Source organism: Manis javanica, chromosome 6, assembly GCF_040802235.1.
Source record: "Manis javanica isolate MJ-LG chromosome 6, MJ_LKY, whole genome shotgun sequence".
NCBI classification, from domain to species: Eukaryota; Metazoa; Chordata; class Mammalia; order Pholidota; family Manidae; genus Manis; species Manis javanica.
The window spans coordinates 106,001,698-106,017,933 of NC_133161.1; the positions used below are offsets into that span (position 1 = coordinate 106,001,698).

At 36.9% G+C, this 16,236-nt stretch overlaps 1 protein-coding gene across 2 annotated transcripts in view; it reads left to right on the plus strand.

Moving 5' to 3' along the window:
• LOC108400750 (dedicator of cytokinesis protein 1-like) overlaps positions 1-16,236 on the plus strand; it is a 436,037-nt gene that overhangs the window by 118,937 nt on the left and 300,864 nt on the right. The gene's annotated exons all lie outside the window — the stretch shown is intronic.

Here is a 16,236-nt window from a genome sequence, read left to right on the forward strand (position 1 = left end):
ATAACAAAATCAAAGAAGACAAATCAATACTTCCTGCATTTCTTCAACGTCATTACATGTCAGTAGTATCATTGCTAAAAGCAATTTGAAGATTTACTGTAAAGTGACAAAAACCACTATAATCATCCCCCATTAAATATTACCTCATTTTTACTGGCTAATTAATGAGATAAAGCCACAGAAGGAACACAAGCCATCCCTGCGGACAGATTCACTGGGGGAGGGAGGACATTGACAACTGTCAAATTATGGACTTTATTACTTTAATGGTAATTACATGATGTTTTCAGAATATTCAGGGAGACAGAGCAATAGCCAGGTAGAAATAGGCCCTGTGCAGATGGCAGTACTCGTTACATAGGTGACAAAAGGAAATGAAGCCTCAGCATACTAGGGAAGGGGTTAGGGGGCTGACAGGGAGAGAGATTGAGTTAATTGGGAACATATTTAAAATGACTCAGAATCACATTGCTCAAGGGAGAGCTAGAAACACTCTTGGACATGACTGAAGAAAAGTGGTCATTTCCGTGTGCTTTTCTGCATACTTTCTCTGCATTTATTATTCCAAACTTGGTTTCAACTGGGAGAAAACAACATATTTAAATATTTATTATTCTGAGCAACCAACTCTTGATTCAAAAAACCTGGCAACTATTAATAGAACAGATAATGAACCCCTTTTTATGAAGTCTGAGCAGACTGACTGATGTGTTTTGCATGTTGAGAGATGAAAGGAGAGGACATAACTGCCCGATGAAAGAGCTCTGCTGTAAGGATCAGTGATCGCTTCAGTCTCATTACATTGTTTTTCTCCCGTGTGCTGTTAATATCCAGGTAAACTGCATGCAAATGTGGAGTGTAATTCGTTAAAAAATATCTGCATTATTTAAAATGCTTTGTTTTTATTTTATACATTTCCCAGATGTTTTTCTATTTTGTAGAGAACCAGTTTTGGGTTCACTGACCCAAAACTGGTTCTCTACAAAATAGTGTTTAGGTCTACAGTCTATTTCATTTTTTGTGCTTAGACATTGTTTACTTCTTTCTAATCACCTCAGGATTTTTTGTTTTTGTGTATTCTTGTGTTGAATAGTTTTTTTATTAATTTGTTTAAATAATGCTATTTAAAATAATATATATTCACTTTGACTAGCCTAGAGAGTCTGAGTTGTCATGGTCTCAATTTCTTCTTCTTGCAACGTAACATATATTAAAATTTTTACTTTTAATAATAGGAATTTCATGCATAGTTTACATAGTAATAGAGAGAATCATAAATCAAGGGCTAAGGCACCCTGAGCCTAGTTGCAACAATTATCAATGTTTTGCCTGTCTTCACGTTTCCTAATTTTATAGAATATGTTGTTATTTCAATCACAAATACTCCAGTTTTATAATTACTATTGATTCTTTGACCAAGTATTATTTGATTATTTATTAACTTTTCTCTTATTCAAGTAATCCATCTATTTTTAGTAAGATGTTTAATTTTCTAATGCAGCAATGCACCATTTATTTGGTTTATTAACTATTTTTTGTCTTCTGTTGTTGGCAATGATTTCTAACTGGTGATTCCCAGTCCACAGGACTGTTGTTTTATTTTTCCTCTTTGTAAAGGAGTCATGGTTTTTAAACTATTTCATATGTTTTGTGGAATTTATGAATGTAAAGAAAATGTAAAGAAGCAAAATTCTCTTAATTTCAGACTTGGTAAGCATTACTACTTAATGACATAGCTTTCTTTCTCAGTCATTTTTCTATATCTATTTGAAATCACGCTGTTTATAGCATGTATTCAGACTGGATTTCAACTTACAGTTATCATAATCATAGCATCTCTTTAAAATCACACTCACTGAGGTCATCAAGGGCTTCCTCACTCTCACATGTCTTGGGTATTTTGGGGGCCTTTTCCACTCGAATTCTCTGATACATGTGTTGTCATCAGTCACCCCTTCCTGGGTGTCTCTGGGCCCCATGACTTTGCTCTTTCTGTTTCTCCTTATGTCCATGAAGTTCTCAAATTCTTCCTGGCATTTTCAGTGTTAGTGTTCTGTCCTTGTTCTATTTTACATCCACGCAATTTTCTGATTTCTCTCATCTGCACAGGGGCTCTCAGCCTCTGGAGATGTATGGATCCAGGTTAAGAATTCATCTGTAACTGAAGAAGCTCACATCTTCACGTTCAACCTAAACAAACCTGAATTTATCATCAAACCTGAATTTATCATTCCCTCATGCAAGTTTTGTTCCCCCCTTATAATCTCCATCTAGATATGTGACTCCATTATTCATCCAGTTTTCCATGACAGAAACCTGGACATGAGTCTTCTCCTTTGAAACATTATAAGAATACTTAGTGCTTTCTTGTTGATTTAAGAGAATATTATTTATAAGTGATACTAACATATTTTTAAAAAATATCTGTACTCTTTAACCAATGGCATGAACATGTTTCATGCTAATGTAACCACATGTTAATCTTTTATGTTTTTTGCATTGAATTTAACATTTAAAAATTTTTTTCTGATTAAGAGTATTTTAAAATCAAAGGTTATGAGGGATCTGGTCCAAGTTAGTGACATAGGAGGCTCTTGAACTCACTTCCTCCCACAAATAAGCAGAATTCTACAGCTGTACATGGAAAACTCCCTCTGAAAGAGATCCAGAAGCTGGTTGAGTGACTCTTAGGCTCCTACTCCTACTTGGGCAAAGCAGAGCAAGATCCCCATCAGAATGGGTAGGAGAGGCTGAGCTTCACTTCACGGTAAACCTTACACCTGGCACAGTGATGTGGGATCAAGGGGGAACTCACACATCCCAGCTTCTTCCTGAGGAGGAGAAGATTTAGATCCAACTTCTAGTGTCCCAACCTTTAAGAATTCTACATGATGGATCGGTCCCCGAAACACTTAGCTCTTAAAGCTGTGGAGTGTGTGCCCATGAGTCCTGTGAGACTATAGCAGAGAAAGAGTTCTTGATGGGCTCATGAGGGCTCTGTGCGGCTGTCCCCTGAGGGTCCCAGTGCAGAGGCTGCAGACAGAAATGTTCCTCTTCAGTCTTTCCCTGAAAGGGCCTATTTACATATCTTAAAAGTTGTAGCCTGGGGTCAGTCTCCTAATTTAGCATCCATCTAGGAGATGACTACAGTGTCCCTGGAGCACGAGGAGGCTGACAGGAGCCACATCTGTAACGTCTCCCTGTCCCACTCTGGAAGACAGGGGCGCCTGTTGGCTCCGTCTTGTTGTTCTCCCTCTGGTCAGCTTCAGGTCACCATTATCTCCCTGGAAAGGGCTTGAGCACATATCTGGTACCCTGACCTTCTCGGTAAGAAACTTCTTGCCTGTTTCTGGTGGCCAACAGGGCTTGCTTTTGTGGGACCCAGAGGACAAACAGAGAAAGACTTTTTAGCCAGACATCCTCCTCAAGGACTCAGCACTGAGGGAGCAGACAGAAATGCCATCTCCCAGACTTCCCCTGAAGGAGATGTATTCATATACTTTAAAAATCTGCTGTCTGAGGGTCCAGCTTCCATCAATCTGCATAAACTGCTGACTGAGATCCTCCTTTTTAAGACACTGACAGATCTTGGCACACTCTTAACTGCTGGGAACCACTAAGAACAAAATGGACAGCTTGGATAATCACAAAGGTTTAAAAGAAACCAAAAGCAAGGGCCAGGCTGAAAGATAATGTTCACCGTCTACATGAGACCAGTCCCTCAAGCCTGGGAAAGGCAGCTGTTTTAACTAATGCACAGAAGCCACCACAGAAAGCTGAGGAAAATGAAAAAAGTAGAGGAATCTGTTCTAAACCAAAGAACAAGAAAAAATCTTCAGAAACAGACTTAAGTGATTTAACTGATAAAAGTTTCAAAATAATGGTCATAGAGATGCTGTGAGGCAAGGAGGATATTGTATGAGCAAAGTAAGAATTTCTGCAAAAACATGGAAAATATGAAAAAGTAACAAGCAAAAAACCACAGAGCTGAAGAATACAATAACTGCACTGAAAAACACAATTGAGATATTCAATAGCAAATTAGAAGAAGTGGGAGAAAGGAGCAGTGAACTCAAAGACAGGCAGTGGAATTCATCTAAGCAGAGCAGCAAAAAGGAAAAAGATGACAAAAGAGTGAGTCTAGTTTATGGAACAATATCAAGTGGACCAACATTTGATATAGGGGTCCCAGAAGGAGATAAGAGGAGAGAAGGGCAGAAAAGTTATTTGAAGAAATTGTGTTTGAAACTTTCCTAACCTGGGAAAGGAAAAAAATCCAGTTCAAGAAAGCTAGAGAGTACAAATAAGATGAATGCAAAGACCCACACCAATACACATTATCATTAAATTGTCAAAAGTGAAAGATGAGGAGAGAGTCTTACAAGCAGCAACTGAAACAACTTGTACATGGGGACTCCCCATGTACATGATACACTATCAGCAGATATTTCAGCAGAAACTTTGTAGGCCAGAAGGGAGTAGCATGACATACTTAAATGCTGAAAGAAAACAAACCTGCCAACTAACTCTACCCAGAACAGTTGTCCTTCAGAACTGAAGAGGAAATAAGAAGTTTTCCAGACAAGCAAAAGCTAAGGCGTTCATCACCTCTAGACTGGCCTTACAAGACATGTTAACAAGACTTCTTTAAGCTGAAAGAAAAAGACACTATTTAGTAACAAAAAAGTATGAAAATATAAATATCACCAGTAAAGGTAACAATATAGTTACATTCAGAATACTTTAAGATTGTAATGGTGGTGGGTAAATCACTTATTAATCTAGCATCATGGTTAAAAGACTAAAGCAATAGAAATAACTGTAACTATAATAATTTTGAGTGAACACACAGGATAAAAATGTAAGTTGTGACATAAAAATATAAAATGTGAGGAGGGAAAGAGTAAAGTATAGAGCTTTAGTATGAATTTGAAGTGATTATCAGGTTAAAATTGACTCTTGTAAATAGAAGGTGTTTTACGTAAGCCTTGTGGTAACCACAAAGCAAAAACATAACAGATACAAAAAAGATACAGAGAAAGGAATCTTAGCATACCACTGCAGAAAATCATCAAATCACAAAGGAAGAGACAAAGAGAAAAAGGAAGGAACAAAGGAACTACAAAACAGTCAGAAAATAATTAACAAAATCATCATAATAATTCCATACTTATTAATAACTATTTTCAGTATAAGTAGACTAAATTCTCCAATCAAAAGACATTGAGTGACTAAATGGATAAAAAAACAAGACCCAACTATAGGCTGCCTAGTAAAGACTCACTTCAGCTTTGGGAGCACACAGACTGAACGTGAAAGGGGGAAAATAATGGAAACCAATAAAACAGGGGTAGCTATACTTACATCAGACAAAAGAGACTTAAGCAGTCAAAGACTGTAACAATAGACAAAGAAAGACATTATAAAATGATAAATGGGTCTGTACAGCAGAAGATATAATATTTGTAAATACTTATGCTTCCAACATAGGAGCATTTAAATATATAAAGCAAATACTAGCAGACTTAAAGGAAGAAAAAGATAGCAACACAATAATCCTAGGGAACTTCACTACCTCATTTTCAAATTGGCTAGATCATCCAGACAGAAAGATCAGTATGGAAACATTGGATATAAACTGCACGGTGGATCAGATGGACTCAGCAGACATTCACAGAACAGTCCATCCAACAGCACCTTCTTCTCAAGTGCGCATGGAACATCCTTCAGATAAATCATACATTAGGTCACAAAACAAGACCTAATAAATATAAGAAATTGAAATCATATCAAGCATTGTTTCTGACCACAGTGGTATGAAACTAGAAACCACTTACAAGAAAGAAACTGGAAAATACACAAACATGTAGAGATTAAACAACATGTTCTTGAACAACAAATGGGTCAAAGAAAAAAAATCAAAAGGGAAATAAAAGAATGTCATATTGCAAATGAAAATAGAAATACAACATACCAAAAATTATGGGCGGCCACAAAAGTAGTTCTAAGAGGGAAGTTCATAGTGATAAACACCTGTATTAAGAAAAAATAAATTCAGATAAACAATCTAACTTTATACCTCAAGGAAATAAAAAAAAACAAACTACATCCAAAACTGGTTGAAGGAAAGAAATAACAAAGACAAGAATGACACAGAATAAAAGACAATAGAAAGATGAATGAAACTTGAAACTAAAAGGTGGTTTTTTAAAAAGATAAACAAAATAGACAAGCAGTATGGTATTCACAGAAAACAGACCCATAGATCAATGGAAAGAATAGAGAGCACAGAATTAAATCCATAAATACATGGTCAATTGATTTGTGACAAAGGAGACAAAAATATGTAATAGGAAAAGGATAGTCTTTTCAATAATTGATGTTGGGAAAATCAGATATTACATACAAAAGAATGAAACTGGACCACTATCTTACACTATAAATAAAAATGAACTCAAAATGGATTAAAAAGTTAAACATAATGCCTGATATTGTAGAACTCCTACAAGAAAACACATGGGGGCAAACTCCTTGACATAGGTGTTGCCAATTATGTTCTTGGATTTGACACCAAAAGCAAAGGCAACAAAAGAAAAAATAAACATGTGGGGCGACATCAAAGTTAAAAGATTCTTTTCAGCCAAGGAAAACACCAACAAAATGAAAATTCATAAAGAATGGGGGAAAATATTTGCAAACCACATATTTAATAAGGGCTAAATATCCAACATATATGAAGAGCTCATACAACTCAGGATAAGAAAACACAAACAATCCAAATAAAAAATGTAAATGGCAGAGGAATGAAACAGATATTTTTCCAAAGAAGACATACAAATGGCAAGAAGAAAATGGAAAGTGCCAAACAAACATCCCTAATCACCAGGGAAATGTAAATCAAAACCACAGTGAGATATCCCCTTCAACTCTTAGAATGGCCATCATCAAAAAGACAAGAGATAACAAGTATTGGTGAGGATATGGAGTAAAGGAACCCTTGGACACTGTTGGTGGGAATATAAACTGGTACAGCCTTTATGGGAAACAGTATGGAGGTTACCCCCAAAATTAAAAATAGAATTATCATATGATCCAGCAATCTCACTTCTGGGTATATATCCAAAGCAAATGAAAACGGGACATCGGAGAGTTCTCTGTGCTCTGATGTTCATTGCAGCATTATTAGCAATGGCTAAAATATGGGAACAAACTGTCTACAGTGGAAGAATGAATAAAAAAGATGTAGTATTTATACAAAATGGTGTATTATTTAGAAATGGAGAAAAGGAAATCCTACAATTTGTGACAACATGGATGGACCTTGAGGGTATTACGCTCAGTGAAATAATCTAGACGGAGAAAGATATCATGGTATCAGTATAATCAGTAAATCAGAAAGACAAATGCTACATGCTATACATTGTATGTGTAATTTTAAAAAGTCAGACTCATAGAAACAGAGTAGAAAGATGGTTGTCAGGAACTGGAACAGGTGGGGTGCAAGCAGAAAAAGTTTGGTAAAATGACATAAACTTTTAGCTATTAGGATGAGTAAGGTCTAAGGATCTTACGTAAAGCAGGGGATGATAGTTAATAACACTGTATTAAATAATTAAAATTTACCAAATGGGTAGAACTTAAATATTATCATCAAAAGAAAAAAGATAAATAGGAGAGGTGATAGATGTCTTAATTACCTAGATGGTGAAAATCCTTTCACAATGTATATGTATATCAAATCACCACCATGTACAGTTTAAATATCCTACAATTTTATATGAAAATTATACTTCAATAAATGTTAGGAAAAAAACATTATGTATTCAGTGTAAAAATATTTTTAAAGCAGCCTTTACAAGCCTTCCATTAAAATACTTGTGAAAACAAGAAAACAGATGCAAACTCATTACTGCCTCAGGCTAATGGGGAACTTGATGCCAGATTGTGGGAAAAAGCCTCCCAGCTGGACATGGATCCTAAACAAACCTACTGTACTCACGTCTCTTGGCGCAGCCTGGCTCCCTCATGAAGAGAGAACTTGGAGTCAAGAGCAAGAGGCTTCACAATTGCTCCACTCTCTGCTTCCTGATAAAGAGACTTGGAATCTAAGTCACTCAGAAAATTGCGTGCACATCTCTGCATGGCCAGAGGGAATCCAGGTCACCTACGACCCACGACCTCCCCTGGGCCTATGCCTTTGTGATCCCTTTGCATTTTCCTACAGATCTTAACACATTGTATTGCTGGTTGTTTTTATGTTTTTTTTCTCCCCACTAGACAAAATGTTCTCTGGGGAGAAGGACTATTTCTTAATTATCTCTGCATCTCTTTACCCTAGCATATTCCCTACAACACAGGAAGTTTGTAATAAATGTTTGCTGAGTTGAATTAATGCAGTTAAAATTAGGTTAGTGTTTTATTATTGTAAGAAGTGGTCATACATTTCCACAGAAAAGATGAAAAAGTGTATGCTAGGATTCATAAATTGATGCTTTAAATAATTTTATTATTTTTCTCAAAGTGTAAGTTTGCAGAAAATTAACACACTCATTCGGATTTATAAATAAAAACAAAGCAAAACATATCTGGACCTGGTTGTGCCACAGATTTCTTAATGTAATTCCCAAGTTACTGTATTTTCTTTCTGAATAAAGATTGTTTGCACAATCATAGAAATGTTAGTTTCTTCCTTGTGTTTATAATGCCTTTCCATCGCTGATTCAATTTTGTCTTTAATTCTCAGTCATTACTTTATTGCAAAATCTCATCTTTTCCTACCTGTCTACAGCAATGCTCTATTAAGTTATTCTTTTGCCTTTTGTTTAACTTCTTTGGCCTTTAATTCAATCTCCGTACTACAATAAAATGCACATATGACTAAATCAATGTCATGCTTAAAGCCAGTTGATGGCTCCCAGCGCTTAGATGCCTTCTGACATGACTTTCATGACCTGACCTTGCCTATCTGCCTGTAAACATTGCCTGTCATCCCTGCCCTCTTTCCTCAAAATGAAAGTCTCAGAACTTCACACTTACGAAATGATCTTCTGTGTAGTCATATCAACTCACCACTTCAAGTGATGATCACTTGCACTTCCGCGTAGTATTGCTATGGGATTTGCATACTTCCATTATTTTAGTCACCATATTCTGGTACAATTATTTAGCCACAAGTCTGTCATTGCTTCTCTTCTTTAATCTGCCTTCATCCCAGCCAAGAATCTTACTGTCTTTAAATCTACAGAATCTAAAAGAACAACTGATACATAATGAACTCAGAATAAGGATTGATTGAGCTAATGACCTTTGGTTTGAGAGACAGGAAGACCTTCTTTAGCAAGCATTTAGATTTTCGTCTTCTCTGATCTTAGACAATAATTATGAATGATTGTACTCAGCATTTGTTAGCCCAATATGCATTTCCAGTCATGTCTTCCCAAAGAAAAAATTAGGATAAATATACAAAATTATGTAAAACTATTGCAAGGATGAGAAAATCATTTATATTCTTAACTTATTCTGACTGCATCTTCTCAAACAGATGTTGTAAGATATCCTTCCTGAATTCAGGCATTATTGCTACTCTTGAAATGACAAAAGAATCGATTCCTGTTGTGTGTGGGTTTCTGTTTTTATTTATTTTATGGGCAGCATAAACTCGAACTGTTATTTCTTTACCAGGTGAGAGGAGAGATGGAAACATTTTTTTTTTCAGTTTTATAACCACAATAAAATTTGAAAATCTTGAAGGTACATGTTTTATATACTATTAGGGAGTGATTTCATGAATCATTAAAATGGACAGGTTTAGGAATTACTATTAAGAAAGGTAATCACTGTGGAAAAGAGCTTCTTGTTTGATTGTTTTTAAATGATTTACCTGTCAATATATGTTAGTTAGAGATACTTTGTTGTTAGAATCATGACACAGATAAAGATAAAGCCTTCAGCCTGTGTACCAAAGATAACATAAAAGGCAGTCAAGATTCCATTACTTGAACAAATCCTAACTCAGACAGCTACTGCTCTTGAGCAAAGGTGAGGAAAACCAGCTTTATGAGTGTCTTTCTGCTTAGAGGTCAAGTACTAGGAAAGAAATATGAACTGAAAAAAGCATTGTGTAGGGGTACTTCACAGTGACAAGGGAATGCTTACTTTTCTCTCCCACAAAGGTGGAATACTGTTGAATAAACGCAATGTATATTCTATGGGCTTCTTGATTCCACAGCAGTAGGAGGGGGGACCAGTGAAAGTGAGTGTGACTATGTCTCAGCTACTGTCTTCCCCCAAATGCTTACTAAAATGACAGACAGATTTGTTTGGTGGAAAATCTTCAGCAACTTCGGCCATCAGGAATAGTTGTCATCTTGTTTCAGGAAGGAGAAAGCATTTCTGCTACCTTTACTGCCAATGGAGTCAAACTGGAGGTAAACAATAGGTCAAAGAAAGACAAATACCATATGATTTCACTTAGATGTGGAACTGAAAAAACAAAGCAAATGTGCAAACAAATACAAACCCAGAAACAGACTCATAAATACAGAGAGTAGACTGTATTTAGGAACAGGTTACCAGGGAGGAGAGGGTTGGGGGATGGGTGGAATAGGTGAAAGGGATCATGAAGAACATAACTTTCAGTTACAGCATAAAATAGATAAGTAATGAGGATGAAAAGAACAGCATATGGAATAAAGTCAATAATACCGTGATAACATTGGTGACAGGTGGTGACCACACTTACAGTGGTGAGCATTTTATAATGTATATAAATGTTGAATCAGTATGTGGTACATGTGAAACTAATAAAATTCTGTCAAATATACTGCAACAAAATAATAAATTAATTAAAAATTGAGGGTATGCAAAGCTGAGGAACAAGCCCCTCTAAGGGAAATAAATAACAAGCCTGAGGAGGAAGTGGAAGAAAAAGACGGCCCCCGAGGAAGCCCCTGGCAGGGCCTAGCTGGGGGCAGGGGGGACGGGGCGCACATTGTACGGCGACAGTATGCAGACTCTGAGAGAAGCGTCTATATAAATAGTGCAGAAACCACAGGAGTGTGGCGCCTTTACCTGTATCACACTTAGGTTGTCATGGAGGGAAAACACCTAGAGAAACCCTCCTTAGTCCCCTCGGACCCCAGGACTGAGACGGGAGCCTGCCTCCACTTATTTTTCTATATTCCTCCTACCCATATCAAGAAGAAACAACATGAACACTATGAAAATCTGTAGAGTAACCATTAAAACGACCTTAGAGCACTTTTAAATTCCTGTTACATATAAGTCCAAACTGGATAAGTGTAAATCTATATTTTTGACAATAGATTAAAGGGAAAAAGCACACAGTGCTACAGATTCAAATAGGACACTGCCTCTGTAATGCCAGCGTCTTCAGTAGGCTCAGGTTGTTCAAAGGAAAAGGGAAGTGTAGAAAACACAAGATTTATGCCTTCAATCAGATTTAAAAGGAAATAGAATCTACAGCATTGTTTCTTAGTATTTATTAAATAGGAGAATCCTTTGAGAATTTTATGAAAATTATGGATATTCAACCAGAAAAATACATATGACATTTACCCAAGAAATATTTGAATAAAATTACATGGGCCTTTATAGCCTCCATAAAATTCACCTACTGATCCCAGATTACCTCAGTATTAGTCTGTGCCCTCCAGAGAAACAGAACTAATTCCCATATATATGAATTGACTAATGCAATTATGGAGCCTGAGAAGTCCCAAGTTCTGAAATATGCACAGTGGAGACCCAGGGGACCCTGCAGTGTTAGTGCCAGTCTGAGTCCCTGGCCAAAGTCAGGAGAAGATCAATATCTCAGCCTGAAGACAGAGAGAAAGAATTCTTCCTTAATTCCTTATTGTTCTATTCAGACCTCATCTCACTGCGGGAGGCCCACCCACACGGGGAAAGGCCATCTGCAGTAATTAGTTCACCAATTCAAAGGTTACTCCCATCCAGAAGCATCTTCACAGATACCCCAGAATAATGTGTAACCGAATACCTGGGCACCTTGTGGCCCTGTTCAAGTGCTACATAGAATAAACCAGAACCTCTGATCTAGAGAAAGATGCCATGAATATACCATGATCCAAGGGAAGCTAATCTTGGCACAGGCTTCTGAGTTGGACAGATTGGTTTAAGCGTATTGGTTCAGTTTTCCTCACTGTCTCTGTGATCTTGGGTACATATCCCTCAGCACATTGTCTGGGCTCAGTGAGGAGCACCTAAAAAGGAATGAATGGTATGGCTGTTATAGCCACAGAGTTAAAGAATATGATTCTTGAATTTACAGTTGTAATGGAAGCTACAGGCATTGTATTTGTACACTGAACACATTAGAAAAATCTAAGAAAGTCTTCTAAAAAAGAGAAACACAATCAGGTTACATATAAAGGAACAGAAAGCAAATTGTTCTCATAACTCCCCAAAACAGCAACTGGGTTGCACTGGAGAGAAAGCCAACATCTGAGAAGGAGCAAGTGTCAGCCAGGTAGTAGCCGAGAGACCTTTGTTTGTGGAGAAAACTACAATGTTTTCAGATGTTGAGTATCAAATACACAACTGTACTTCATGAACAAGTGACTGAAGCATTTTCTCCAGAACAATAAAAATTAGTCAATGTCGACAAAAGAAAGAGAAAATTATAATTGGAAAAGAAAAGCCAAAAACATTGAAATCAATGAAAATGCAGAAATGTCAAAGAATCATCCTCAATATAGCTACAGGACTGATTATAAAATGTTATTTTGTTTGAAATAAGGGTGTATAAGCACAGATGAAATGTTTAAAAATTAGGATACTAGAAGAGAGAGTGTCTAATAGCTCATCTTTGAAAATAACATTTAAAAAATGACTGAGGCACTGGGTAGGTAAATCCTATTAGACTTAGAAATCTGATCTTAATATTATTCCAAAAAATGACACCTAGCAGAAAAGCCTGTACAGATCCACAAAACTGAAAATAAGTCCAAATAGTCAAAATTAACATTTGTGTGCTGTTCCCTTTAAGGTGATCACACCAAGTTTTCAGGAAGGGCTTGAGTCTGATACATTTTCTGACTCTTTCGGATCTCAGAATATTTGCCTATCACCTTGACATGATGGTTCCATTTGGCCTGGGTAAAGAGCTCCAGGTTTACATGACTTTCACTTCAGAACTCAGTAAAATTACCTATTGTCTTCTGGTGTCTAGACTGAGGAAAGTAAACATGGAAGTGAGTCTCATTCTTAAACATTTTTCATCAATCCATTCCCCCCACTAAACATTCAAACAGGTGAAGTGTGAAAGAATATAAGGTGATTGGCAGGCACATAAATTCATCAACATACTGGTGTGTCTCCTGGGGAGCCCGAGTCCCTGCTCCGCACCTTCCCTCCTGCAGGCTGCCTCCCAGCTCCTGGTCCACGCCTTCAGCCTCAGGAACTGTGGGCGCATGGGTGCTGGCTTTCTGCCAAGTCCTCTGTCTTTTCTCTCTTCCACGGATGACAAGTGGATTTCCTCCTTGCAATGGGCAGCTTCTGTGTTTCAGACAAGCACTGGCATTGCTTTGCATCTTCCCTGGCCTCATACTCCTCAGGTCTCCCACTTGCTGCCCGGAGCCTGTGCCTTCCAAGAAGCCTGGGAGAACCTTCATCCTTGCCTCAGGAGGCCAAACTGCTAGTGAAAAATGTAATGGAAATAGTTGTCCTCATTGGCAATTTTTGAAACAGATAATTAATCAAGTTACAAAATAATCATAACTATCTTGACTCTATTAAACTGGCAAAGTATTGTTTTCCCCTTAAATGATGATGAAAAGGTAAGAGATGATCATAAAAGATGTGGGGGGTGGGCATTCATGTGCATGCCAATTAATTTCAATTTATTAGAAAACAATTTGGCAAGAAATTTAGAAACATTTCTGTCTTTCCCCCCATAATTCCACATCCTAGAAAGTATTCTAAGTAAATAATGCAAAAAAATCTTGATGCAGAAAAAGTACATTTCAGCATAATTATTAGCAGACATATAATATAAGGGGGCCGAACATTGTATGTTTGACAAATTAAAATGAAATGAATTCTAGTTGTTGAAGATATTATTGCACCTAGCATGCTTATAAAGAATTTATAGTAACATGGAGAAATTCTGTTTTATAACATTTAGCTAAAAATAACAGAGCCAATAACATACATGGACATACATTAAATATAGAGTTTAGCTATGTAAACAGTACAGGAAAATATTTAAAAGAAATGTGCCAAAATGTTGAAAATGTTTGATTTTTTGTCATAGCTGCTGAGTGTATCTCTGTTTCCACTTGCGTGGCTCAAATTTGAAATTAAAGAAAATACATTTATTTATAATGAGAAATGCAAATAAAAGGTGGATAATTTAAATATACAAAATTGGTAAGACAGAAAAAAATTTTTAAAGAAAATTTAATTTAGCAATCTGATTTTTCTGGATCTTTGGATTTTTATTTGACCAAGTGCCTTTTTTTTTCATGAAGTTTTCTTCAAAAACGTAGTATTTGGTGATGTGCAAAAAAACACCTCACACATCCTCAGATTCTGTGTCTTTGAATTTGTTTTTTTAACCTGCAGAACTAATTCAGAAAACTGGTGTGATGTGTCTGTGCAAAGTCAAGAGTAAAATTGTTAATATGTAGGCATAAAACCTTCCTGAGGTTCTGAATGCTGGAGGGTGCAATACCCACAAACAAATAACGCAGTGACACTTAGGTGGTGGAATTTAACCTGGCAATTTCTTTTTCTGCCCACAAAGATCAGGAGAAATATTTTAATAAAGATAAACTATATACAGCATTAAGATTCATGAAAAGCAATTGGTAAAGCTGCAGGAGGGAACATCATCTTTGTTGTGATTGACTGACAGGCATCTGTACATATGCGCTGTTGACCAGCTCTTCCACTTCTCTGCTTCTAAGGAAATATTACTCTGCTCATAGGAAAGTCTTTAAACATTTAAATCCATTCTTTCATGATTTGACAAAGGAAAATGGTAGATTGAGACAAAAGTCCTTAAAGCTAACTGTTTGTCACAGGTTTGGACAATATGAAATAATTACTAAAATTCACTACAAAACCAGAAACCTATGCAACCTATGTTTCCTCATCCATGCTTAAGGCTAGGAAGTACATAAGTGATAGTACTGAGCTACGTTACTTACCTGTTGTGTCCATATGATGCTGCATGGCATCTACATTCTCCCCTCAGCTTTGCTCCCCTACCCCTCTGCATCATCCAGATGCATCAGAGTATCATCCAGTTGTTTCTCTCCAGTTCCAGGGTGTTATTAATTGCTCAGTCAAGGAAGAGTATAATGTGTCACTCTCCTTTCTGGCCCCACTGACCACTCCTGCCATGGACACTGCATCCCAGTGTGTGGAAATGTCCTGAGCCCACATCCTGTTGCTGCCCATTTCTCAGTCTTCTAGTATTGTCTGTGTCCTTCTGTTACTGCCAGGCACCTCTGCCCTGCTACCTGCAACCTCCACTGGCCCTGTAGAAGTGCTAAATATCACAATGTGCTAAAACTTGCCAAAGTGTAAACAGTGTTACTGTATTACTGGAACTTTCAATAAAGTTGAATGAATTTGCAAATGAACACATGATGTGCTCTATACGGAATGGGGAAGAATTTTCTCTTGCCTTTATGCTGTGCTTAATTCGAGGGGTAGCTAAGTGATATTGGCTTGAACACTGATGCTTGCATTGTATAGTTAAAATAGCTATTTACATTTTCAATTACATTTCCCCTTCTCGCTGGAAATCAGATAGGAGCCCTCAATAGACCAGGCTGAGTAAATTATTGTGATGTAGGCTACACAATACTCAAAATTGCCTTTCTTCACCACCTGCTATGATTTTATTTGTAGACTTTTCTGACCAACTTCTTTTTATAGAATTAATTTTGTCCTAGGAAACCTCCTTTGTGAATAGACTCTGGGTGGGGACCCTCACTAGTATTAACTATGTGGGGACTCAGCTTTGATTCAAATTTATAATCCTAAAACATAGCATTAGGCCCCAAATCCACATTTTCATGCTGTGTACTTCTTAATCATACCCAGATACAGTTTTAGATTGATACTTTTTTGGTAAATCAGAAATACAAGTTAAAATTCAAATGCAAAGCAAAGAAGTTTATTTTAAGATACAAGTACATGTAAAGAGGACTTTGCATTAGTTTCCCATGTTGCTGTAGCAAGTTA